The sequence below is a fragment of the Rhea americana genome, unplaced genomic scaffold (genome assembly GCF_003343005.1).
Source record: "Rhea americana isolate MKP2758 unplaced genomic scaffold, rheAme1 scaffold_49, whole genome shotgun sequence".
Lineage (NCBI taxonomy): Eukaryota > Metazoa > Chordata > Aves > Rheiformes > Rheidae > Rhea > Rhea americana.
Window position 1 is genome coordinate 1,854,346 of NW_028186634.1, and position 26,706 is coordinate 1,881,051.

The 26,706-nt window shown below is 36.7% G+C and overlaps 1 protein-coding gene across 10 annotated transcripts in view; it reads left to right on the forward strand.

The window, feature by feature from the left end:
* The window catches only part of SOX6 (SRY-box transcription factor 6), a 373,675-nt gene that overhangs the window by 35,608 nt on the left and 311,361 nt on the right, over positions 1-26,706 (forward strand). For 6 of the 10 annotated variants that reach the window (XM_085317147.1, XM_085317158.1, XM_085317157.1 and 3 more), the window contains exon 2: positions 16,722-16,792. The gene's annotated coding sequence lies outside the window, so the exon portion shown is untranslated. Of the gene's footprint in view, positions 1-2,021; positions 2,131-13,037; positions 13,074-16,721; positions 16,793-26,706 lie in introns of those variants that run through there. The other 4 variants (XM_085317151.1, XM_085317148.1, XM_085317150.1 and 1 more) reach the window with 2 other exon arrangements.

A 26,706-nucleotide genomic window follows, 5' to 3' on the forward strand; every position in this document is an offset into this window, starting at 1 on the left:
TTTTTTTCTCAAAAAGAGAGTTCTGTTCATCCTGTCATTTTTATTCTGTATTTAAAAACAGTATCCAAAAATCAAAAGGCAATTCTGAACACATTAGTATGGCAAAAAAATACATTGGCTTGACAGGATTTCTGTTCCTGAAAGACTGAGGCAGTGGGGAAAGATTGGAAGAAAAACGTATTGTGCTTAATAGATTTCCTTAGGATTTTAAAATTTGAGGAAAGGTAAACATTCACATTCTTAATTTTTTGAGTATCTTTTCATTTAGGAGTATTTTGTGTATCTCTGCTAGCTGTGAATGTAGATGTATGTGGTGTGTTCGTGAAAACATGTTTTATAATTTAAAGTTAGATAGTCTGTTAACCAAAAGAATACTGCAAAAAACAGTCTGTCATTGATGACATAGCTTATTTTATATATCCCTTGTTCATCAAAAGAACCATTGAAAATTTTGTTCTAGTCTGACAATCAAGTAGCTAGAAAAAWAAACTAAAGACTACTGATGCCAAAGTATGATCAACACAATAATTTGGCAAGACTGATACAGCTTGGTGTAACCTGATCATTTATGGATCAATTGATAATATTCTAGATTAATTTGCCGTGTGATTGACTCACAGTTCTAATTTAGGAAAATATCCACACTGAATTTAGCTAAAAATAGCTTAGTTCAATACATATGTTTTGCAGCCAGACAGTGATGGAAGTGCTGCCTAATAAATATATGGGAAGTGGAGAAAGACATCTCAAAATAGGATAATATATAATTTTGTATTATAATTCATGATTAGACAAAGAGGAACTTCAAATACATTCAGAATTAAACAGAATGGAATAGTTTTACAATCAGACTCCTGAAAAGGATTATCCTTCTGGGCTATATCATTAAGGATTTATTTCCTTACCCTTTCCTCTTTGCTGCTTCCCTGTTCCTTGCCTTCACCTGGCAGTATCTTCGGGATTGTTTGAAGGAGAGGGGATTTTGGGCACTTGTGGAATGTCAGCTTCTGTACCKAAGCCCTGCAGGCTGACCGAGCTTTTCCAGTTCACTGATGCAAGTGCAAGCATCCTATGGTTCATATGCAGCTCTAATTCCAATTTACTTGGCAGTTATTTCTTGAATAGGCTAATTTTACATATGATTAGGTTTTAATCTTCAATCACAACATAAACTGCCTGTATTGTATTACCATAAAAGTATGTTAATACATAGGCTATGGTTAACTCGAAGTGCAAGCTCTGTTCTTCCTGAAACGCGGTGTGCAAGCACCGCGGCTTCTGTGGGAACTCCTAACTTGCAGCTGAAAGCAGAATTCATCCTGAAGCAAAAAATGTGATGCAGATTTTTAGGAGGTGACAAGAATAACATTACAAGATATATAACTGTAGCAAGACATAACAAGAAAATTATGTTTCTGTGAAAAGCAGACTGCAGTTATTTCAGGGCAGAAATAACTTCACAGTTGTGAAGGCCAAAACATATAGAAATGCATACATTTTTTCATGGGGAGGACATTTAAATCTCTGCTGGTTTCTGCTGAATTTGGATAGATAAGAACAGAGCCAGCCAATAAATCCTGCTTGAATTTATAACCACCAGTTTCTCCTTAATTTCATTAAAGCACAGTTGCAGAAGTAACCATGCTCAGGTTGCATGACTAGCTCGTATCCCTTGCAAAAACTGTCCCTTTATCAGAGCTGGCAACAGAGCTGGCTTAATGTGCTAGAGGGATTTAGGTCTATTAATATATTGTGTAATAATTGGAATTTGCAACAAAAATGTGTCAGAATTGATCACTTTTCCAAGTGGTAAACTGTTAGTTTTAATAGAAAAACACATATGCAGTGATTTTTTTTTGAATGAGATGAAGATGTTAGAATGCCTGTTTTTAATGTATATATTAGCACTAATTACTTCATGCCTTGTTGTCAACTGAACCATTGTTTCATTGAAGTTAACATATGATAAAACGGAAGTAACRCATTAGTGAATCTGCTCCATTGTGTTTGGCCTTTTCTAGATGCTGTGAAATTTAAAGCAAAGTACTAATTCCACAGGCCTGAAAGCTCCATCATCTTCCCCTGTGATAGATTTTCTGATGTTATAGCAGTTGCTCAAGCTTCTAAGGTGTAAGTTGAATAATTTCTCACTTTTTACGCATTTTCATTTTTCCTTTTGGGGATGATGTCACATCACACTGTGGTGTTATATGTCAGTGGTGACATTAATTGAAATAAGAAGGGCACTCTGTAACACTTTTGTAAGGTGATGTTAACCTAGTTATCCTATAATACTTACCTTCTTTTCACTTGATGCCAGAGACTTAAGAAAGTCATGCTGATGCTCAAAAAATACAAGAGCATGGCTCAATAACAATTTTCTATTTGATATAACATTGTTAGCCATAATGATAAAATAAGGGGAAAACTGTGGGAAATAAATAAGCCGTATTTGGTTTTTGAATCTCTGATATAAGGGAATATACTCTGAGATCCTGTATAGAAGTGAGGATATATTGTGCAGTTTGTTTTTGCCAACAGTTGAGATATATTCTYTTTGGAGTGTCACCCAATGAGAATGACACCCTATGCAGTCAAATGTTTATTTATTTACTCGTATATTACATTTTGTCTTCCTGACAGCTTGTCTTATAAGGATGAACACATCTATGATTTTTTAAATTGTCATATGCACTAATAGATCTCTTCACCAAATTGACTGGTTTGAATTTATCATTTTTATAGTGCCCCTGCCTTTTCTATTGTGCAGAAATATTTTTGTGTGATTACATATTCCTTCTGTCTCTTCTTTGTATCTTATTGATAAAATTTCATTAGATTTGTTTCTTCAGAATGTTATTTTTTGAGGGACTAACCTTGTAAAGTTACTTGTAMTAAAAACTTATTTAACTTCTATCCGAGTTTCTTACACAACTTACTAATTTTATGGTAATATTTTGTCCAGCTTCTCCATGTCTATGATTACCTAATCCATAATTCTTTCACTGTATCAGTGAAATTTGTATTGATGAAAACTTTGATGAAATCCCTTTCTTTATAGGATCATTTTATTTGTTTGCTGTGGAACTTCCAGTTGTAATTTTGGATAGATTGTCTATGCTGCACTATTTTTTTTAAATTTTTTTCTGTTGTTTTTTAGTATATTTTTACTAATTCCAGATCAGTTGGCACATTTTCATACCGACCTGATTCTCTATGTATTCAATAAGCAGAAATCTTTCAGAGAAGCAATATTTTTCCCCCATGATAGTATGTAAAATACATTCCTGAGAGTATACATTCACGTAGACTTGCATCGTTTTGTGTCCTTGAATCTAGGATGCTTGTAGGCACTAGGATCATTAAATGTAGATCTATCCTAAGAGTTCCCAAAGGTATCTGGAGTGTGTAGATTTGAGAATTATTGGTCAACATTCCTTTTCTTATTAACTCCAACTGAATGCTCTTCTTTTTTTTTTTTCTTCGTTATCTACACTTTCCTGAGAAAGCTGAAGACAACATCATTATTGCATAGAAGTTTTTGCCTTTTAGCATAAATTTTATTGATGTGAACTAATAAAAGCGAATTTTAAGCAATCTGCAGGAGAAGCTGATTAGTACCCATGGAAGTATGGTCTGTGTTCTCATCACCTCCTCTTTTAAGTAGGTCTTCTTGAAAACCAAGATCCGAAAAAAGGACAGGCAAGGCCTTATTCAAATATAGTTCCTATTTTTGTCTTCTGCCTTTGTTTTTTTAGTATTTCCTGTATTTAGAGCTGTGCTGATATTATTAATGTATGTTCAAGTACTGAAAGAAAAAAGAATTGCAAGAGTCTGATGCAAAATACTCTCAATGTTGTTGTTCTCTAGAATATTATTGTGCAATGCTTTTGCCTCCTTGAACTTCTACAAGTTTCACTTCTGGTGAATCATCATAGCTTGATTTCTGAGCCAGAGATCTTAGACTGAGTGTCAAACTGAGACAGTTTGCTTTACCCCTAATCCATTAGATAATGCTCAAAATCATCAACATATAGGGGAAGTGTGGTGTAACCAAGCTGACATGAGGTATTTTGTATATGAAGGTGAAGACAGTCACTGATTTTCCAGCATTGTATTTGTCAGACTATTCCTTTTTGTTCTGGTAGGACTTGCTAGGACAGAAGTCAGATTCTGGTGTGTTGAAATTTTCTTTTGAGGCCCTGCTTTGGCAGGATGCTGTCTTGTTGCTTATAAAATGACTAAAGTGTCTACCAAATGCAAGTGCCAAGTCAAAATATGTTCTGTATTTTGGTAATTGTGCAGAAAGAACACCAGATGGTTCTGATGATGAAGTGCTTTGGATGGGATCACCAAAGTTTTAATGGATGGCAAACTCCAAAGTCTGAATTACCAAGCTCTCTAGTAGCACACTTTTTTTWWTTTWWTTTTTTTAATCAATCAGAGTGGGCAAGGTATTTTCAGACCCAGGAAAGAAAGAACCATATTTTACTCTGCATGTAGTTGAATAAAATACATGTAACTTCCCTTTAGGAATATTTGAAACTGAGAATATTTGAGCTTAATAGAAAGGGTGCCAAATTATGTTTCCAAAATGAAAAAAGCTGTATGATGAACAGTATTGGTTTTGTTTTAGCAGTATGATATTTTCTGGGTATGTTAAAATTTCATRAAGTGTGCTCTCAATCTATAATTTTTTTATCCACTATTCTTTTACAATATGAACATCCCCTACATTTTGAGTTCCGGGGTATAACCATGATAWTTATTTTCCACATCTGATCAGAGATGGTTCAAGAGTGATCTTTTCTTGTAGAAGATTTTCCCATTAAAGTAAATTGGACAGACCACATTTAGAGGGTAGAGAAACACAAACGTTAAGTAACAGATCATACAGACATCAAATTTTATAGCTCTCACAATGTAACAAATGTTAAAATTGGTCTTTTAATACATTCTAGCCATGCCCTAATTGYGTAGCAGTTGGTGTGTCGTTGTGTCATAATCACTTAGGATTTTGTATGTATTTGAATGAAGTGTATTGCATATTATTTTTTCTTTTATTTGTATGATTTGCTGAACAGCTAAATACTAATGATGGTAGAGAATCTTGGATGGTATTTGTCACCAGTTTTTACACAAGAATAGCATTACCTTGCCTGAACCTCTAGTAGTTATTGCCATTGAAATCAGTGAAAGTTTCACCATTGACTGTAGTGTGATAATAGGGTCAGGTTGTTGAAATAAAGCTTGATGAGGCAKAGCTTAGATAATGAGGCCAAGGTTAGCCACAACTTTTAAAGTGCAAGTTTTTGGCTTCCATGGGATTGGGCTGGTCTAACTATGGGAGAGAATTCCCAGCCAAAAGAGAGACTTCTTTTCGCTCTCAAATTTGTATTTTACAAAATGTGAGATTTTTGCCTAATATGTTGTTGTAAGAGTGAACCAAGGGTGAAAAAAAGGGACCTTGCATCATGTTGTCACACCATGTTCTTATGTCTGTGGGAGCCAGGTTTTAAAGATTGCTGGGACTTGCTACAGAGCGCAGCTGCTTCTCGAGGTGGGGAGAGGTATCAAGACTCATATATGATTGATGGGAAACTCTTTTGTTGGCACTGAGCTTCTTTGTAAATTTTGTTTAATTATCTCTTAATTTTTGAACATGCATTTAAGATTAGACCATCTTAAAATCAGAATCAGTGTGGCTACAGAGAGGATTCATCTTACTTAATATACAAAAAAAAAAAAAATTACTCTGATAACTTTTAAAAACTTTTACTACAATTTTTACTGATTTTTGCAAAGCTGTACATGGTGTAGACTGGGATCCTATTGTCCCTGATTATAGTGAGTGGAATCTCATTCCCTGATTTTTCAAGGGGGTGACTTGCTGTTAAGGTTTTATTCAATAGCATAAACCATCCCAGTTCAGAGGGTCAATATTAGGACTATGTACTGCTTGATCTTGCTCTTAGATTCTCAAAATATGGCTTAAATTTTGTATAAACTTTATGTTGGCACTCTGTGCAGAAATTCCCCCATCCAACAGTAGAATCTGCAAATGGTTACTTTCTTGTAAAGTACTATAAAATTTGCATCTGGGAAAGTTCTATAGGTGCACAATATATTATTGTGATGATTAATAATAGTGTCTGACTTTGCACTGAATTATGAGGTACTGAAATTTTCACAAGCAAAGCTCTGAAAAATTCTAAGATACTTATTACCTCATTTTTGTGACAGAGTGAAGGGTTAAAATCCTAGATCCATTAAGATTGTGGTGCTTTTGCAATGATTAAAGTACAGCCAGGTTTTAACCCTGTGTTCCAAAAATAGCTGTGCCTTCCTGTGAGGTCAGGAGCATTCCCATGATTTGCCCTGTTACTTTAGGGRCTGTATTTACTCACATTGGATAGTGTGTCTGTTGACATTTTCAAAATGCATATCCTCGTATAACTGTAAACTCTTGAGACCCTTTATGGCAATTTAGACAGCACTCAGAGCAATGGGATCTTGAACTGAGCTGAAACCTGTAGTAGCACCCTAATGCAATTAGKTGCAAACAAAGCAAAGRGTTAAATTATTTTGAAGCATGGAATAGGTAGTGATAAAATAACTGAAATTATAGTTAAAGGTTACTATTATAACATCTTACAGTTTCTTTAAGGAAGAAAGGCAGAATAAGGATTAAAAACTGTCAAGTGGGAAATGTCTTCTAATAATATGATCTTGTTTCTTGAGAGTGCATTGACTAGGAATTTAAATTGGTTCTTGTTCTTGGATTTTTCTGAAAAGTTTTTTCTTATACTCAAGCAGTTAAAGTCTGCACTGCATTCTGAAGGGTACATATGCCAGAAAGAGAGGGCAGGGTCACTTGGAAAAAGATATTTCTAGCTCARAGAAGCAAAGTATGCCCAGTTAAAGCAAAATAGAGGGATCAGAAAATTTTACAGAAAAAGAAAAAAAGCTACATACTTTATAGTTACCTGGGAGTAGTTACAACTTGTGCACTAATGATTTCTGATGAATGTTGCTGGTGTTAGTTAAAAGGAAAACGAAGAAAACAMCACCCTAAAATTCCACAGCAATAGCTGCCTTATTTAGTACAAGACAGAAACATATTTGAAGCTCTTCTTCAAGAACTTTTATTTTAAAGAAATACAAGTTATTCCCTATATACCTTTCTTTCCTCTTTCATTTTCATTTCTTTAGTTAAACCAGTGATAAGATCTTTTAATGAGACATATTAGACTGATGAGTTAATTTGGTGAAGCTTTTAGGTTTGCTCTCCAGATTAATGTGAACATTTTTGAGTTTTTCTTTTTGTAGATCAATATTCCATTTTCACGTCTGAAATATCATATGCAAAGCACCTAGTAACCACCCCTCTGTCAGCTTTGCATTGCTGTCTGTCAGTATTATGCTGAAGACAGGTGCTGATTGCCTGAGGCTCACAGATACTCAGCAATGCTAGTAGATGCCTGGAGATATGGTTTTATATGACTACTTAAATAAGCTAAGAAATTGTTTCCCAGATTGCTCTCAGCATGAAAAAAAAAAAGGAACACCCATCCCCCAAACTTGAATTTAAATTTGTAGTTGTGGACGCTTTATGGTAAAGCGCAGGCCATCTCTGGGTCCAACCAAAGTCAGTAAGACTTGACAATGAGCAACTTATTAACTTGTAATCTCTGAACACGCTACAAAAATCAGGCTGTGAACACAGGATCGATATGTACAGACTGGTAGAAAGTAGTGTTTTAGCATTTTAACCTGCTTGTTTCTTAGTGGCYGGGCTTAATAAAAATTGGAGCTAGGAGTAGTTGTATCATTTGTTTGATGGGCAGTATTGACTGTGATGCTTTCAAACTGTGGTGACTGTGTTTCAATTCTGGCTTAAAAATACCTTGCAGATCTTGTAATGCTGAGGAAAAAGTAGGAAACAGGAATCTTTAGATGATAGGYGACAAGAAAAGGTATGATTTTGACAGAGATGTTATAAGTGACACTCAGAAGAAGCCAGGGCTTTACCTGGTTAAATTTCCAAAGCTTGAATTCTTATCAAGTGGATATCTTAACCTTTAAAGGCAAATTTTATTTCAAGATGTACACTTTCCCTAATTAAATATAATTTTTTTTTACTTGCTTTATTTAACTAGTGAAGTAGTCATACCTTTTCAGAGACTGAAGAGAGACTGAAAAGTTTTTATTTTGAGAGCTTGGCGAGGTCAGCTTTTCTGTCTCCCCGTTTCTCTCTGATTTATTTATTGAGCATATGAGAATTATTTGTCTTCAGGACTGACTACTGGAAATAATTGCAAATAAAATGCTCCTTTGGGCAAAATACAAAGTCATGTCCTTGCTAATAGCTCTCTGCGTCACATATACGGGGAATCGTTTTCTGATTGAGGATGTGTATGTAAGATAGGGTTCTAGTCAACCAAACAAATCCTTGAAGAAAGTAGTTTTATTTACTTATGACTTATTCAACTTTCTAAAGTTGAATTAAAATGAGATTACATAGACTCCTTTTCTCTGTTTATGGTGTCAGGAGGTATTAGTTTCAAAAATCAGAGCTGAGAAGAGAATGACATCTCTCATTTATTTTTATTTAGAAAGACTTAAGCTGTAATTATTGTATCTCAGGGAAAAACAAGCTATGCAATAAGGAGATTTTGTCCCCCAGGATATCCAGAGAAGTAGACCTGAAGGCAGGCATTTTTAAGGCCTTCTAATTGATTTTTACGTCCTACTTCTTAACTAGCTTTGAAAATCTGATACTCAGTAATAGGTACTCTCCAACATGGAACCCTCATGTTACGTCTGGTTTAACACTAGTTTCAATGGGARTAAATGGCACGTTTTTATTGTAATGTTACAAAATAGACCAGTTGGGAAAGAAAAAAAATTGATTCTGTGCACAGCTGACTTAGCTGCTGGGCATTTGGCTCACAACCTGCTTACATTAAATTCCTCTGAAGGTATGGGTACAGTTTTTGTTTATTTTTTATTGAAACTCGTGATTATTTTATTTTTTTTTGCTGCATAGTGCTCCACAGTTGTGACAGGAAGAATGTCCAATATTCAAGGGAATTTGCAGGTTTGAGTTCTATATAGTACAAGTACATGTGCTAGAAATCTAAATAAGGTAATTTGTTCCCTTGCACCACTATTACTGATGATACCACTAAAATATTAGCTGGCCATTTCAGCTGCCTTATTTATAGCTATTAGAAACGATGGTTAAAAAATGGGCTTTCCCAGTCAACATTTATTTTGACATCTCTCTCTCTTTGCTAGAGGCTTTAGTATCCCGTTCAAGGGCTTTCTTTTTACTATTTCAAACTCTGCTTATGTATTTGCAGGTATTATGCAAACCCTTAGGCACAATTTTTAAAGCCCCCTTAAATGTAGCACAAGGACAATTTAATAGGTACACAAGTCAAGGTGCAGTGAAAGAACCTGGTGAAGATGTGTCCTAAATCCTTCTCATATTCTATATACAAAAACTTCAGAATTTGAATTGTAATATACAATAGCCTCCCATTTTATTTAACTGATCACAGCTCTACAAAATTCTTGATGCTTTATCTAGCAAAGAAAACACAATCGGTGAATTTGCCTTTCTTTTTCTTTTCAAAGAAACCATTTATTTGCTTAGAGGGTCAGAAAYTGGAGATAAAAAATGGAAATAAAACGAATATGTACCTTTTAATATAGATGTTCTGAAGTTGAGGCAAATCAATGAAATTCCATAGTGCTGTGTAATTCAATTTCAATTTAGTCCAGTCCAGAGCTCATAAAGCACATTAAAGAGACTTAACTACGTGCTTAATTACAGGTTTGAATAAAATTTTATGCTCTTTATACTGTCCATTTCTGTCACATGACTGAACTGAAAGAACATACCCTCTTTATTTAAATAAAGTAAGCAAATTCTTCTTTAAACATCATCCTTGATATGAAATAGCAAGGAAAATGACATAAGTTATATATTTAAAAGATAAAGGGGACTAAAAACTAAAAGGAGTATCATTAATTTTAATACAAATTTTCAGGAAAAAAAATCAATGCAGTAGGCTAACAACTCCTAGTATGTGTTCCTTCTTCTTCTATAATAGTTTTACATAATGATAATATTATCTAATAAGCAAAATCATTGTTATTATTTTGTGTTACARTTGTATCCAGAGACCCCATTTGAGATTGCATTACAGTAGTGCCCTGAGGCCCTGTTAGGGTTGTGAGTCCCTGTACACACGTAGTAAGAAATTAGAAAGCTATCATTCCAAACAGGCAACGTACATTTAAGGCACGAAGAGGAGAAGAAATTTGCCAAGTGCTACRGTACAGGTCAGTGCCAGAGCTGCAGTACTGGTCGTCATATGGTTGACCTCAATAGTTGTGACAAATAAGAGTTTCTGAAGATTGTCTGTGAATGCCAGTTCAAAGCCATATCCTCTACATACCGCTGTTTCTCTGGAGCATAGAATAACTTTGCAGGTAGMGTTTGTCTCTGCTGTAAACCTCTGCCTGTATTTGATACATCCTTAGAGCGGTACCAAATACTGAAGGGGTTTCTGGTATCTGGTACACCAGTCACAGTTCTCAGGGCCTGTAATGTTGTAACRTTTAATTCTAGTTTTAGTTTGCCTTGTATTGCCTTCAGCACGTGGATCTGTACRTGCAACGCTACAGGAGCATGCCAGTTTTGAAGCTTTCTTCATTTCCCTTTGTTCAATCACATTGATTGGGAATGACCCAGCCTGTGGCTATTAAAAGGGCATGTAGTTCACAAGGAGCTCAGAAATGGCATCTGTGTCAGACCTACTTGGTGGGAATGGTGGTGGGCTGCTGCAGGAACTGCTGGGAAATCTGAAGCCCTTGAGGTGGGAGCAGCGAGCCAGCCGCCCTTAGCAGCCTACCCTGGGCCACGGGGGGAAGCTTTTGCTATCTCTAACCAATGAGTTACAACTGGAGAGCCTCCTCTCCCTTCAGCCTTTCAAGCAGCATGGGGTATGGCTTGTGGCTTTTACCTGCTTAGAAGAATGAGTACAGAGCTTATCAGATCTGGAATGCTAGGCCCTTCCTTATTATATAAAAGAATAGGTACATATTTAGGTGTTTCTTTCATCCACACTGTGATTTACACATTTTTGGTGTTCTCAAGTGTATTTTGAAGTGCCAGGTATAATAATACATTTAAATTAGTTGTTGAATGATTRTGCACTACTTTTTAAATCAAAATGCTTTTAGTCAACCTGATGGCATGCTAGGAAGTGATACAGCTGAAAGACCTTAATTTTGTATTCTGTGCTTAGGTCTTGTAGTGATCGGATGCTTTATAGATACACAGGCACACAGCAGAGAAAACTTCATGAATTGTCTTTTGAAGACGCAATGTGTCTTTTGCAAATGCATTTGCCTTTGCAGAAGAGATCCTAAGGAGCTGTTACAATCAGTTATATCATAAAAAGCAGCAAGGTCATGTGCCACTGCCAAGTCAAGCCATTTTGTGATAGGCAATAGAAAACTCTCTTGTGAGTCACGCAGTGGTGGTCGGCAAAAGTGGGGGTGCTTGCAGGGTTCCTCCCCCCCTCCCCTCTAAGTGGTTCACAGAAACACCAGCTATTGTATGCCTGTGTTTACATGCTCTTTGTAGGCAGATGTGAGGTTGCTCTGAACTAGAAGACATGTAGTTACGTAAGTGCTAACCATAGCTAAACTGGATTAGAGTGGGTTTGTGGCCAGTCATCGCTGAGTGTGGGCAGAGTGAGCTCACATCTCCCTCCGAACCTCTGTGGAGAGGTGTCTTATTTTAGGTATTTTTGAGCCCTGTTCCTGTAATAACGACATCTGACACGTAAAATTGTAAAGAAACACTGTAATGGAAGAAATAGTACCTTCTCTTTGTGAATAAGGAACGAAGAAGCACAAAGAAGCTTCTTTTGCTGAAGGTTGCGCAGCAAATGTTTAGCAAGGCAAGGGACTGAGTGCACAGCCCCGGAGACCGATGTTTACATCATATTCACCACATTGTTCTTACCTCACGCCGATACAACATGTGTTTTAAAACGATCAGTTGTGTAACAGGCGGTATACTTTGATTCCTCCTCTGATAGACCATTTGGCCATGATCTCAGTTACAGAACACAAAAATCCAAATGAGTATCATTGCAGAGGGACTATTCTAAAATGAAAAACATTAGGTAAACAACCTTTTTTTGCTAATGTGTGGAACCAAGGAGAATAAATAATTTAAGAATAAGCCAGCAAAGGTAGTAAAATACAATCCTGGGGCGCAGAAGAGAAGTGACACAAAAGGAAGATAAGGAGAATTCCCTCATATTTTTTTTTCTAGAWAGTCTTGTCAATAGTGGTTAATTACTCTGTTTACTTCCCTGTTTCAAAATGATTGTCTGTGAAGAGTTGTCCATGTTTAAATAAACCATTTTTCATTGAATCATCTTGAAGCTCTGCCCTTAACCTCAATTAAGCAAGATTTTTAGAAATCCAACTCAGAGGATCTCATCATCATCAACCTTCCGCCCCCTTCATTTTTATGATTGTGGTTATGGGCTTACAGGTCATTAATGTTGTTTTAATTGTGCAGTTTTGCACATTCAGGGTGTGAAATTACTGTGTGAATCAGGCCCTAAATGTCTTAACTTCATTTCTATATTATTCCTTCTTCTCATTTCACATCACACTATAATTCTGAAAATAGTTTTTTAACAGTTGTTGAATGGTACATATTTTAGTCCCAGCAGCCCACAATGATAGGCCACATTCTTAAATGATATAACATGATGCCATGCTTTTCACTAAATAACTGCTTCCATTTTTTACTCATAGGCTTCCTTCGTGCTCACTGATGACTGTGCAGAGAAAATACAGACTACCTGTAGAGGCTGTATCTTAGAAGAATCAGTCTTTTAATGAAAGCTTTGAAAGCTTTTATAAAATAAGTATTTTTTCTGCTTTCCACAAGTGGTGAAATCTTATGTTGTGCAAATTGAAATCTCTTGAAATTATTAGAGCTGACAATGTTTGGGAGAAAAGAGGACTATTTTGTAAGTGACTGTATAAATAAATACATTCTGCTATTTATGGCAATTTCTTTGGTTCGTAACAGTTAAAGCATACGTGATCCTGCAGTCATTTACTGATGTATGTAATCTGTTATATGGCCAGGATTCTCTTCGTGTCAATATACTTTTGCAAGASAAAGCCCTCTTTTTTGAAAAGTGAATTGTTTTGAAGGATTATGTGAAATTTTGGGGTTATTGTGTGTTRTTCTTTCTCAAATCAATGAGAGATGGTTAAGATTAATAATATTGCTTTCAAGCTAGGCCAGCTGATTTTGGGTGTTTGCTGAAGTGACCTTGGTCTTCGTTCATCTTATCTGACATCCCACACCCCATGAAAAACTGCTATTATGTTTGCTTTTTAGCAAAACTTTTCATTTAAAATGTATTATTTTTTTCTGGCTTTATAGACTGGGATTTTCAAAAGCAAACAAAAGGAGATGCTCAGCCTTTACTGATTTTCACTGAAAGCTGATTGCCTCAATTTGTGGTCTTGAACTCCTGTCCTTCTGCACATCTCTTAGTGATTTCTTCTTTCATGGTATACTAATGATGATGTGTTAYTTGATTTCCCCCCCGCCCCACTTTGCAAGTCTTGGGAGTTCCTGGCATGCTCCCTATGGGTGTTTTCAGCGGCAAGTGGCAAGTGGTGTGGAAGTACCACCAGTGTTTGTTTACATCTGGCAGATTGCATCCGCTCTTGCSTCGCTTCCCCTGCATCACAGCCCTGCTTCAGCCTGTAGCCTGGTATGTTGGTCAGTCCCGCAGCACTGGAATTATTGGTACACAGATCTAGGCCTTTACACCGTGCCTCTCCTCTGCTGCTGAAAGTTTAGGCCTTTTTACAGCGTGGTACCACAGAAAGTCAACTACAGTACAGTAAGAAGAGAACGTAACCTCTTTGGTCTAGTTCATGCTACGCTACGGTTTAAGTATACAACGCCTTTTGGGGAAGGCACTTGAAATCGAAGTGCACGTTGTTCTTACAGCTACACTATTCTCCTTTTATAGTGGGACTGGGAGAGCCCATCTTTGGTAAGTGTGCCAGAAACTTTCCAAACAAGCATCTAAAATATTTCAGAAACTGGTTTTGAGAGTGTTCTGACTGTAGTATGTCTGTCTGAGTGAAGTAAGTGGTGGGACTTGCACCAACAAAACAAAACAAAGAAAACTTYGTTCTTGTATATGTTTATGCAACAGCTTTTGGTCAGTGTAGCCACCTGGAGTTGAACCTGAGACATCTAAAGTGAAAGCGTAAATGGCCGAAGCTAGCAGAACAAAAAGTAGACTCCCATAAGGGTTAGGTTTTGCTTCTCAACATCAGTGGGAGTTGGCCACCCCCAAATACCTTTAAATGATGCAAGTCTTTTATTTATCAAAGGGACAAGTACAAAAATCTACATGGCGCAATTACTGACCTTTATAGAATTGTTCCTTTTTTTAACTTAAAATATAATTTTACTATTTTACTTTTATAATTTGTATAAGATATACTTGATAGAAATTTTGTCTTAAACTTGTAATTTTAGTATTTGAAGAGAGGTTTTTCATGGAAAAAAAAWTTTTAGGCAAAAAATTACTTGGAAAACTTTAAAAAAAGTTATAAAAAACTAATTCATACAACATAGAACTACATATATAAAAAAGAAAGACACAGATGGCAACTACTTCATTTAATTAGATCATGAGGATTTTTTTTAGTGTTAGCTACGTTGTCTGTCTTTTGAGCCAGCAACTGTGCAAGGGAAAATGAGTCAAGCTGGTAAGGAAGGCTATCATTTTCTTCCATATGAACTCCAGGAACTTCATATTTGAATTTTCACTCTGAATAACAATTTCTGGTAGGAAATTTCTGGACTGGCTTTTGGAGTTCTCTCTCTCTTTCTGCCTCCCCCCCCCCCCMCACACCTTGCTGCATAACAGGGAAGGCAAGAGCGCATTCCCAGTTCTGAGGTGCTTCCTGACCAGCAAGCCTTAATTTGCTCGGGATCACTGGGCAAGGCAAGCCCTGTTCTGTCTTCTCGCCTGCATTGCTGCCCTTACCATCAAGGTTTCACATCCATACTATTCTGCCATTTTTGGGGGTCTAACTAAACCTTTTCCCAATAGATTAAATATTAGCAGAATGTTATAGTTAAATCTCAAATTTTGTGTATTTGACCTTTACCCTTAATTGCTTGCCCAGCATAAAGGTTTGGTGCTTTGTTCCTGAAGTCTCTACATGAGGTGGTGTGCTTTAAAGTGTGTTTATACTCTTTCAGATTAATTAACYGTGACCTTATGAACCACTGTCCTTATTTAATTGGTGGCTCCAAAGCACACTAATGGCATAAATCAACCGATAATGAGATTCAGACTTGCTTTTAAAATATATAATAACACTGCATTGATATAGCAAATGAGATTTGTTGATTTTCTGTTGGTATTACAGGAGAGGAGACACAATTAAATGTGTACTTTCGGGATGGGGGAGGGCTTGGTTGGAATGAATAATATGCACTTCAGGGCGGGTGTATGAAATAAGGAGGATATTCTGCATCAAGATAAGTTTGGTATTCTCTCCTTGTCTCTAGGCAATGTGCAGTACTGGCTGGTGCACTTTAGGATACAGCAATGTTGTGGGAAGGTGTTTCTTAAAGATTACTGGAGGCTAACAAAAATGATGATTTCATCTTAAATATAGTTACATGTTTTTAAACTAAGCTTACACCCACTGTTTTATGAACTGCAAATTAATCAGATAGCTCCCAGAGAACAAAAAGGTTTTGACCTAAACTAGTTGCCCAGGCTTCATGACTATTTTCAGTTTAATGTTACCCATATCCATCCTCACATTTTGGAAGGAAAACAAGGACTATGCAACAAAGTTTCTTTGTTTTCATAAGAACTAAAAATGTGCTGTATGTAGACCAAACAATAAAAATAAACTACTGAACTACCTTCTAATGCATGGGGGTTCTGGAGAGAGGAAACCATGGATATTTAGAGGCATAAAGTGAGTCATTGTGCTAGTTAAAGAATTTTATAAGGCAAGCTCTGTGGGTTTGAGTTGCATCTGTTACCTTTCCAGCTAGAACTGAGGGGTATGCAGCAAAAAGAATGTTGGATTTAATCATGCCATATAGTGAACACATTGTACTTAGACTAAGCTTCTAATCGGGATCTAGACCATAGGAGAACAAAATTGTTAGTCTGTCTTTCTGTATGAATTTTGCCTTAGATGGGTTCCAGTTAAGCACATCTAAACAGTGTTATTTAAAACCAGTTAAGCTATAAAATACTGTTAACCAAATACTTTTAAAAAGGAATGAATGTTCCATAGCACTTAAACAAAGCAAACCTCATAGCTATTTTCCTTATTAAAAGATAACCATGCTTGTGTTTATGACAGTTCGCAGAAGCCGTAATGGACTGGGTTGCTATGGTGTGAGATGCAGAACAATGAAATAATTGTTTCTCCTGGTATTGGCTTCCTGGAAACAAATTCTGTGTAAATTACTTGGCTGAAATAGTGACAACAGTGCTGTTTGCAGTTTTTAGTTCATAGTTAAAAATTACTACTATTTATAATATTAAAGAAGTAAAATTTATCAGTTTTATGCTTTGTTTTTACTTTTTCTTYTACATTTTCAGGTCAGTTTCATGAATTCAAAAGCAACTTACCAGTGATTTCTGGGAGCTGGGGCTGATTTTCTTGTTTATTTGTAAGTATTTGTTGATTAATCTTCCTATTAGGTATTTCTTTGTAAAACTATTTTAATATGAAAGTTAGAATCTGTTCTAAAATGCCATTTTCATATAACATTTTTAGAATGTTCTCTTATTAAGAAATGTACCTAACTACTTAGAAACATTTGGAGTTTTTTTTTTTCTTTAAATTAATGCTTTAGTTATTCAGGGGCCTATAGATACTCAGATTAACAGTGATTATCACTGTTATTTCAGGCTTTCCTTTGGTTTTCCTAATAATGAAAGAATAGTGCTACAGTTCTGTAGCACATCAAATTATGACTGTTGTGGATAGGACTGTGTCTTGCTGTTGCGACAGAAATTGTTTCTAGAAGTGAYTGGGGCCCTGATTCAAGACTGACAGGACTTTTAGAGGAAATGYTACTTGAGTTTATTGAGGAGATGCTAAGATGACTACTGTTTGCTGAACTGGGAGCTTATCGTGGAGAAAGCTGACCTTTATGGTTGCAGCAAAAATTWCTTCAGCCATTTAGGCCATGACCCAAGAAGATACTTCAGCATATGCCCAAGTTCAGATAAAGCAAATAGGACCAGGCCCATGCATGAATGCTTTCATAAAGGGAGGGTTAGAGAAGAGGGGTCTGTGAAGAAGATGCTCACTCATGCAATGAGGAGAAAGCTTTCAGAACTGCTCTTTTGGATAGTCTTCAATTTTATTCAGATACAATAAGGAAAATCTATTGAGGCTTAGGCTTGGCATGGTATAAATTATTGCAATACCTTCTGCTTGATGTTGTATAAGTGAAACCAATCTATATAGCCTGCTCTCTGAAAYCCCAAATACAGTTTACAAATAAATATCTATTCAATCATTTGTGGAAAAAAAGGTTCATGAAACTACATTAATCAGGGAAGAATATCACTGTTTATTTTCTTCACATGAAAATGTATTCAGTTTGTACTAACTCTTCCTCTTAACAAATATTTAATTGTATATATGGTTTTACTATTAAATTTGCAATTTCCTTCATTTACAGGTCAGTAGGCATTTGTTTCTTTTTAATAAACACTGACAGTCATATTTATTGGAAAGACTGTTAACAAATAATTTTAAACAATATATAATAAAACAATTTTAAAGAAGCATTACCTTTGAAAAATACTTTTCAGATRGCAATGTAAAGTTATAGGCTGATTGCTGAATGGATAGTGAGGAATTTATTTTAACTTTTTCTAACCTTACCACTGCACTCTTTTATGAAGGAATCACTTAGGCTTTCTCTGCCTCAATTTTCTCATYTATAGATAGAAAATAGTAATTTTAAGATCTTACAAAATTCTTTACTAATTGTATTATGAACTCCTGATCTGAGGCTTGTCTGGGTTGACGGTGGCAGAAAGATGTGGTAAACAAATATAGACATATAGTATACTTTGAAAACAGTGTTCATGTTTAGGTCAATCAAGTAGGTATATTATAAAGTACTTCAATGAGAAGTGCCAATTGTTGTTATCACACAGCTGTACATAGGCTTTTGCAGAATAAGTTGTTAGTACAGTTAAGACACTTCACAGTATTGTGGGCCTGTGAACTGGAACATGCTTCAGCAGTCTTWCAAATGAAGCCAAGTAAGTGATTATACACAATGACTGTACAAAATGAACTACAGTCTAGTCTTTTATAGATATTCTCTGCAAATCAGAGTTCAGTCATACTGAAACAAATTTGTGGAGAAGATAACACTACTGCTGGCTGTCCTTGCTCTTTGATTAGAAAACTTCTTGTAATGTTTAGCATTATAAATTTAGGAACAAATCCAGACTCTAAATTCAAAGAAACTGAAAATTAAAAAGTAGCATGTACAACTAAGCTGATAAAGTAGTGTCTCCTCAGATACTGRAAACAAGATTGAAGTATATATTCTGTATTAATACAGAATATACCTCAGTTCAGCTGATACAGAYTCTCAGTGTGCAGTAACAGTAACATGTATAGTGTCATAAATTTTCATTCTGCACTATAGACTAATAGGAAAGGATATTASAAATTAAAGGCTTGATTTCTGCAAATACTTATTCATGTGAGGTGCTCATGGAGGCCAATCAGAGAAGCAGCAGGACACAATAGGCTGTAAGCAAATGATACCACGTAAGATGAAATGTTTRGGGGTTGTTGTCGAAGACAAAAGTTTTGCATCGTGTGAGGAGTTTCCAAAAGATTAAATTCTAGGCAGTATTTAAAAATWATTAAGAGAAGTATATACCTATGCTGTAATATTTGGGCATATTTGTTTGATCTATACTCCAAAGGGAAGGAGTGTAGATCAACACTAGGGAGATTCATCTTCGTAACTATACATATTTTCATACAGGAATACAGCAAGATCAGMTAAATACTTCTATAGATCTATACCAAAGCTATTTCAACCAGGGGCTATAATAACTTTTTGCTCAAATTTTTGAAAGTTTTGTCATAATGCATTCTGCTGTAACATGTAATTACTTGGATCATCCAGTTCAGACAACTTTGGTTTTTTTGTCATAGTTGGCTAGTTTTGTTCAGGAGAAAACAGGATTGATGATTCATACAAAAGTAAATTGCACGGAAAATATGACATTTGTGCTTTTGTATAATGCCCGCAAAGTAATTGTCTTAACTGAAGGTTACTGTTTTCAAGAGTATGGTCTTAACATGGTTTAATTCACTTAATTGTTCTTCTCAAGTAAGTTTGTCCAATAGTAAATTGCAATAGTTTTTTAGTTATTTAAATTTATAGAAGGTAAAATAGATGTCCTCTAATAACACTGCATGTAAAATAAATTTTGTGTGTATGTTAGCAATTTATATGTGTTTTTTTTTTTTTTTTTAATATTTGACTAAAAGGACATGACCACACCACAAAACCTGGCACTTCAATAATTCTTCAAAAAATACAAATCAAGAAATAATAAGAAAAAGAAACATAGTTCAGTTTCTGTGTATATGTTTTATTGTAACTTGAGTGTAAACTGAAAACAGAGGAAAAAGGTCTACAATGAATGGTGGTTAAGCCCATGAAACTTCAATATCTTGCTAGAATAGCTCTTCAATTAAAAGCCTACCTTGAAAATATACTTAAAATAATATAACTGGAGTAGAGACTAAAATCAAATTGCTTTAAAAACAAGTAGTTTTTTTTAATCAAAGAAGGTTTGAAAATAGAAACACTAAAGACACACACGTGCCTGTACACACAGACACATGCATATAACACAACAAAACTCATAGYGTAGGTAGGTAAACCTTATCTTTTCAAAAACTTAAGAAATCCAGACAGCACATCATCAGAGACTATATTTTGCTTCAAACTCAGTATTTAACATGTTTCCTCAAACATACTTTTAATGCAATTTTTATGCTTCCTTGGTTTAGTTTGGAATGATTCTATTTAAAACTTAGGGATTGTTTTCATTTGCAACGTGGAACGTCTGACCAAATAGGTTTGTGTTTYGTATCTGTTACAGCTTACTTAAAAAGAGAGAACTATTAAATTTTGAATATTTACATGCTAAAGTTGAAGAAGGCACAACTTATTGGGAGCAAGTGAAGAATTTTGTGTTTTCACACTATTTAGCTTCAYAGGTTTAATTAATAGCATCTGATGTTCTACTGAATTACTGTTATTTTATTTGGGAAAATATAGTGTCTATATTTTCTAGATAGATAATATGCTGAGCTCAGTTGTTAAAAAGTAGATTTACAGCTTCATTTTCCTCTTCTTAAAATATAATTGTTTATCAGTATTTTGGACAAGGAGGTGTTTATCAGATTATCACTTACCTCTCTGTGTAAAGAACAGTTTCTTTTGAAATTTCTGTTGAGAAAGCTAAGTGTAGTCTTACCAGGAGCTCTGTTTGCTGCAATGACTGTAGCTTTTATAGACAGAGATGTGCTGGWGATACTAGAGGTTCCCTGCTAGCATTTGTGATGTATCCACGTAAAATAATTTGGTTACACATGAAGCAGCCACCCGGCAGCCTGGGGCTCTCTTTTCCCTGTGTTATTTTATAAATGGTGGATGTAAAGTCTGCTTCTAAAGAAACACTATCTTCCTATTTGTATGCCATGCTTGCATTACAGTAGCATGCAAATTCTCGAATAAGAATCAACTTCTGTTGTGTTATGTGGGGGTATAAATAAATACGAAAGCAATGCACCTATCTTGAAGAGTTTCTCATTTGAGAAAGCTTCCATTCAAAATATACATATACATCTACATCTTAGATATACTTAAGAGAGAATCAAGCAAGTAAAAATCAAGTGGAAAGCAGAAGGACATTTCTTTGTACTGCAGTGATGCCCAGTGCATACATACTCAGGCACATTTGCCAATGTGGGTGCGATAGAGCACAGCTGTGTCTACGCAGCACTGCACGGGGCTAGCTCATATGCTCCACTGCACAATATAGTTGTACCTGAAGAGAGGCAGGTGTGGGAAAAAAAGACTGAGGGGAAGAGAGAAAGGTGTCTGGAAAGCTCATCTGCCCAGAGCAGGACAGAGGAAGTCTGACCAAAACAACAGAAAGCTTTGTTTGTTGGTTTTTCAGTGTCTGAAATTCTCTTCCTTAGCCATTTCCAGCTGGGTTTTCTGATGGACTCCCCTGTGTGAATATTTTCTAAAGCCATGTGGTTGTGGAAGGTCATCTAGGGACTTCTAGTCCTCTTAGTAGGAAGAATGTCTGTTGCATTATGCTGGCACAGAATATTGTCCCTATCTGAGTTCCCATTTACTTTCTGAGTACAGCAGACGTTATTTTGGCTTCTTCTCTATTGACTGTACAGACTGTTTCTTCATAGTAAGTAAACAAATGAATAGATACACAGTATGCACATGTTATGGAAACAATATGCTTTGTGTTCATTTTACCCATATTGTCTTCTAGTAAGTGAATAGTGCACTTTAACTGCTTTTACCATTGCACATATACTTCCTTCAGTTCCTAAGGAATAGTGAAATGTATGTTGTAAGAGAAAATAAACAGAATAGCAATTTGCATTCATATAAACCCAAAAGGTTTCATGCTTTCATATTCTTTAGCCATACTAAAATGAGGACAGCACAGAGTGGGAGAGATCCATCCAAACAGCTTCTGACACATTGTACAAAGACTGAGGACATGTATGTTGTCCTTGTTTACTTTTTGATGAGGTTTAATCATTTAATGAAGCTACTGCTAGAAATGTTCTTTCAAAGGATTGTTGTGTTCTCCATGTGAGGACCTCTTTGCTCCATCAYTGCTTTGGTTGAGGAGGATAGGATTAGGGACCTTCTGGGCAGACTAGACATCCACAAATCGATGGGGCCAGATGGGATGCATCCACAAGTACTGAGAGAGCTGGTGGATGTTGTTGCCAGGCCGCTCTCCATCATCTTGGAAAGGTCCTAGAGAACTGGAGAGGTACCTGAGGACTGGAAGAAAGCCAATGTCACCCTAGCCTTCAAGAAGGGCAAGAAGGAGGACCCAGGCAACTATAGCCTGGTCAGCCTCACCTCCATCCCTGGAAAGGTGATGGAACAGCTCATTCTGGATGTCATCCCCCGACATATGGAGGAAAAAAAGGTGATCAGGAGTAGCCAGCATGGATTCACCAAGGGAAAATCCTGCTTAACCAATCTGATAGCCTTCCATGATGGCTGGGTAGATGAGGGGAGAGCAGTGGAYRTTGTGTACCTTGACTTCAGCAAGGCTTTTGACAGTGTCTCCCATAACATCCTCCTACATAAGCTCTGGAAGTRTGGGTTAGRCGAGTGGACAGTGAGGYGGATTGAGAACTGGCTGAAAGGCAGAGCTCAGAGGGTCATCATCAGTGGCGYGGAGTCTAGTTGGAGGCCTCTGGCTAGTGGTGTCCCCCAGGGCTCAGTACTRCGTCCCGTCCTGTTCAACTTCTTCATCAATGACCTGGACGAAGGGACACAGTGCCTCCTCAGCAAGTTTGCAGATGATACCAAGCTGGGAGGAGTGGCTGATACACCTGAGGGCTGTGCTGCCATTCAGAGAGACCTGGACAGRCTGGAGAGCTGGGCAAAGAGGAACCTCCTGAGGTTCAACAAGGGCAAGTACCGGGTCCTGCATCTAGGAAGAAATAACCCTAGGCACCAGYACAAGCTGGGGGCTGACCTACTGGAGAGCAGCTCTGCAGAGAAGGACCTGGGAGTGCTGGTGGATGGCAAGTTGACTGTGAGCCAGCAATGTGCCCTTGTGCCCAGGAAGGCCAATGGTCTCCTGGGGTGCATTGGGAAGTCTGTTGCCAGGAGGTYRAGGGAGGTGATCCTGCCCCTCTMCTCAGCCCTGGGGAGGCCTCATCTCGAGTACTGTGTCCAGCTGTGGGCTCCCTAGTACAAGAGAGACATGGAGCTACTGGGGAGAGTCCAGCACAGGGCTACAAAGATGATCAGAGGGCTGGAGCATCTGCCCTACGAGGAATGGCTGTGAGAGCTGGGCCTGTTTAGCCTGGAGAAGAGAAGACTGAGGGGGGATCTTATCAATGGGTGTAAGTACCTGAAGGGAGGGTGTCAGGGGGACGGGGACAAACTCTTTTCAGTGGTSCCATGTGACAGGACAAGAGGCAATGGGCAGAAACTGAAGCACAGGAAGTTCCGCCTGAAGGTGAGGGGGAATTTCTTCMYTGTGAGAGTGACGGAGCMCTGGCACAGGTTGCCCRGAGAGGTTGTGGAGYCTCCTTCTCTGGAGATMTTCAAGGCCCRCCTGGATGCAMCCCTGTCTAACATGCTCTAGGTGACCCTGCTGAGCAGGGGGRTTGGACTAGATGATCTCCAGAGGTCCCTTCCAACCTTACTGATTCTATGATTCTATGATATGTGTACTGCACTAGATCCATCTGCTGTGTAAAAAATTATTTATAAAAGCACTAAGAAAAAATGAAAATGTTCATTCAAACAATTCTATTTTTGCAAGAATGAAGGATACTGTTCAAGTTGCATGCAGTGCTTGAGGGACAGGAAACTACTAGGAAATATTTATGCTAAGCAGCTGAAATAAGAGCATGGAGGAAGAGTATTCAWATGAGTCTATACCTGCAGAGAATCCTATAGGTTTTTCTGCAAGTGATTGGCATTTTCAAAGGCAAAATGTTTTTAGAGATGAAATGCTTGTTCATCACAAAACCTTAGGTCATTTAACAGCCACAATACATGATCTTAGAAAAACTGTGGAGAAATTTTTCTACCAGTTGCACTGAACAGTAAATTATATATAGTATGGACAACGCCAACAATTGGTGTGAGCATTAACTTTTCAAATCAGATTATTTAAGAGGGCAAGTGTTATAAACTGTCCACAGACAGCTGTATTCTCTCTCCCTTCCTGACACACATATACCAATGGCTGTTTGATTCATTTATTGACATAAAACAGAATTGCTTAGAACTAACCACTCATTCATCATAATCACAGTTAAAAGAGAGGCTGGAGTAAGAGGTTAACTGCTTGCTAGATGTCTCAAGATCTTTGGTATATACCAAAGCCTGACTTAATAGAAATCTCGTAATAGTGTGTTGAAGGTAAAACAGGAGTGTTAATAGCTGAATAAAAAAATTCGATGAAGACTATATTGTAAAACGCTCACATTTCTAAACTTAATTGAAAAGGRCTGATCAAAGTGCAGGACCCATTAAAATGCTACTTTAAGACTGTAAAGATAAGATAGAGCACAATGGGCAACTCTAAAAATCAGTGCATATTTTCTTAAATTCATTTTCCATGACAGAAGTTTGCTTCTTGGCAGCACTTATGTTAGTACTGAATATATTAATAAAGTGAAGAATGTTCATTTTTACTTCTAGTAGTTTGAGTTCATTCACAGTGGAGGTGAACTGGTATTTGGGATATCTATATTAACAACACATTCAACAAAATCAGTTTGAACTAACTGGGAGCAGCTTGCTGTTCTTAATGTTTGTGTGTGATAGATTCAGTACTGTGCRACATAAAATATTAAAACTATTACTCTTAATTGTGTAGATACCATATTATCTTTTTTGGTTTATAAGAGATTAATATATAATCCTGGCTGTGAAAGTTAGCCTGAAGGATGCTTGCAGGAGCCAGAAACCCCAAGGAATAATTAATCCCTATGCTGAAACAAATCAGGTTACATACATTTTTGAAGTTTCAACTCTCGCTTGTATCTTCTCCAGTGAAACAGTTCACAGAATGTCTTCTTATTTTCAGTATAAAAGTAGAAGTTTGATTTGGAAAGGAGATACTTTCTATCTGGAAATTGGTAGGAGTGAAGGTCTGACCAAGAAATGTGGTTGGAGAGAGTAGCTGAGGCAGGGCACCAGTGGGAAGATGGCTGGCTAGCTAGGAAGCTAGATGTGTATATGGAATTCTTACTGTTTTAGCGTCTATTTTATGAAATACTCTATGCTGAATATTTAGTATTTTTCTTTTTGAGAAATGCTTGGTCAGTGATTAACCCCATCATTTCCCCAACAGTGCTGGACTATAGTCAGAACTGCTGAGGAGATGAGAGTAAAGTGCAGGGCCTGAAGCCTAAAYGCTCAGCATGATGCGAGTGAAGTATGAATTTCACTCCAAAAAAAAAAAAAATCATAGCTAATTGTCTAAAACTTGAGAGGTGCTTCTATGTCAAATGCAGGGGATCAGAGTTGTGGTTAACTTTGGGAATGGGTTAGTTCTCCTGTTCTCTAATTTCTCCTATATTTTTGAGCTATTATTTAGAACWGAATACCCTATCTCAATAGAACATGCACTATTGATTTATTTAAAGATACAATATATTCTGTTTTCTATCTTTAAGGGTTGTTTGTACAATTGACATATTATTTCATTTCTCCATTTTTACCAARTGATTACAGTTTGTATAAAATCCAGCAGTGAAAATAAAAAGCTGAAACTATTCTTTCTAAGGTACAAAACTGCATTTGTCATCACATGTCACTTTGCTGCTTCTTAACCCAGTATTGTATAAGAGCGGTTAGAAAGTCTCCATTTTTATGGAACATTTCCTCCTCCAAATTGTGATGCTGATATTAATATAAATTTTTGAAAAGCCACTTCCCCCACAACTATATTGAATTTTTCCCCTGTGTTCACTAAAGAACAGTTATTTATTAGAGCTCTTTTTTCCTATCTTGCTTGGGCAAGTTTTTACTATTGCTAGAATATTGGCCTTTTTTTGTGGTTAGAAATTACGGTAACATCCCATTCTAGAGTGTAGTCCTTATGCTTCATCACTATGTTCATTAAAGCCTAACAGTGTGTCTCTCTGTAGGAACTAGGAGTGGGTTAGAAAAAAATCCTCTGCCCATAGAGCTGTTCAGTAACAACTCCGGTGTATTTACTTGCCTCTGAAATACGAGGTACTGGTTGCTACCCATTCTACATTTCTTCTGATCCAGTATGGAAACTTAGTATGTTCTTAAAACTGCAGGTCTTGAAATATGACCAAGGCACAAATAAACTACATTTCTGGTCCTTCCTAGTTCTCCTTCTGCTTATACCCTGAGACAATCACAGCTATGATGCAACTATTACTACTGTGTCTCTCTATAACCTTTCTGTAAGCTATTTACTCGCTTTTTAATCTCTTATTCAGAAAGAAGACTTTTATGGGCATAAATATAGCTCTTAGAGAATGATGAGGGGAACAAACCATGCGCATTATTATCCTGTATTTCTGCCGTATTTCTCAAAACAGCTGCAGGACCTGTGTAATCTTACTCCAGATTCCTCAATTTGTACATCAGGCAATATATATGCAGCCTCTTCACAGGCCAATTTGCTTGAATAACTTCTTGATTATTACCTTATTACTAACAGTTTGTTCTTTTCCTGTCATTAAAAAGAAAGAAAGAAAGAAAGAAAGAAAAAAACCCCAAACAACCCCCGAATTGAATGTATG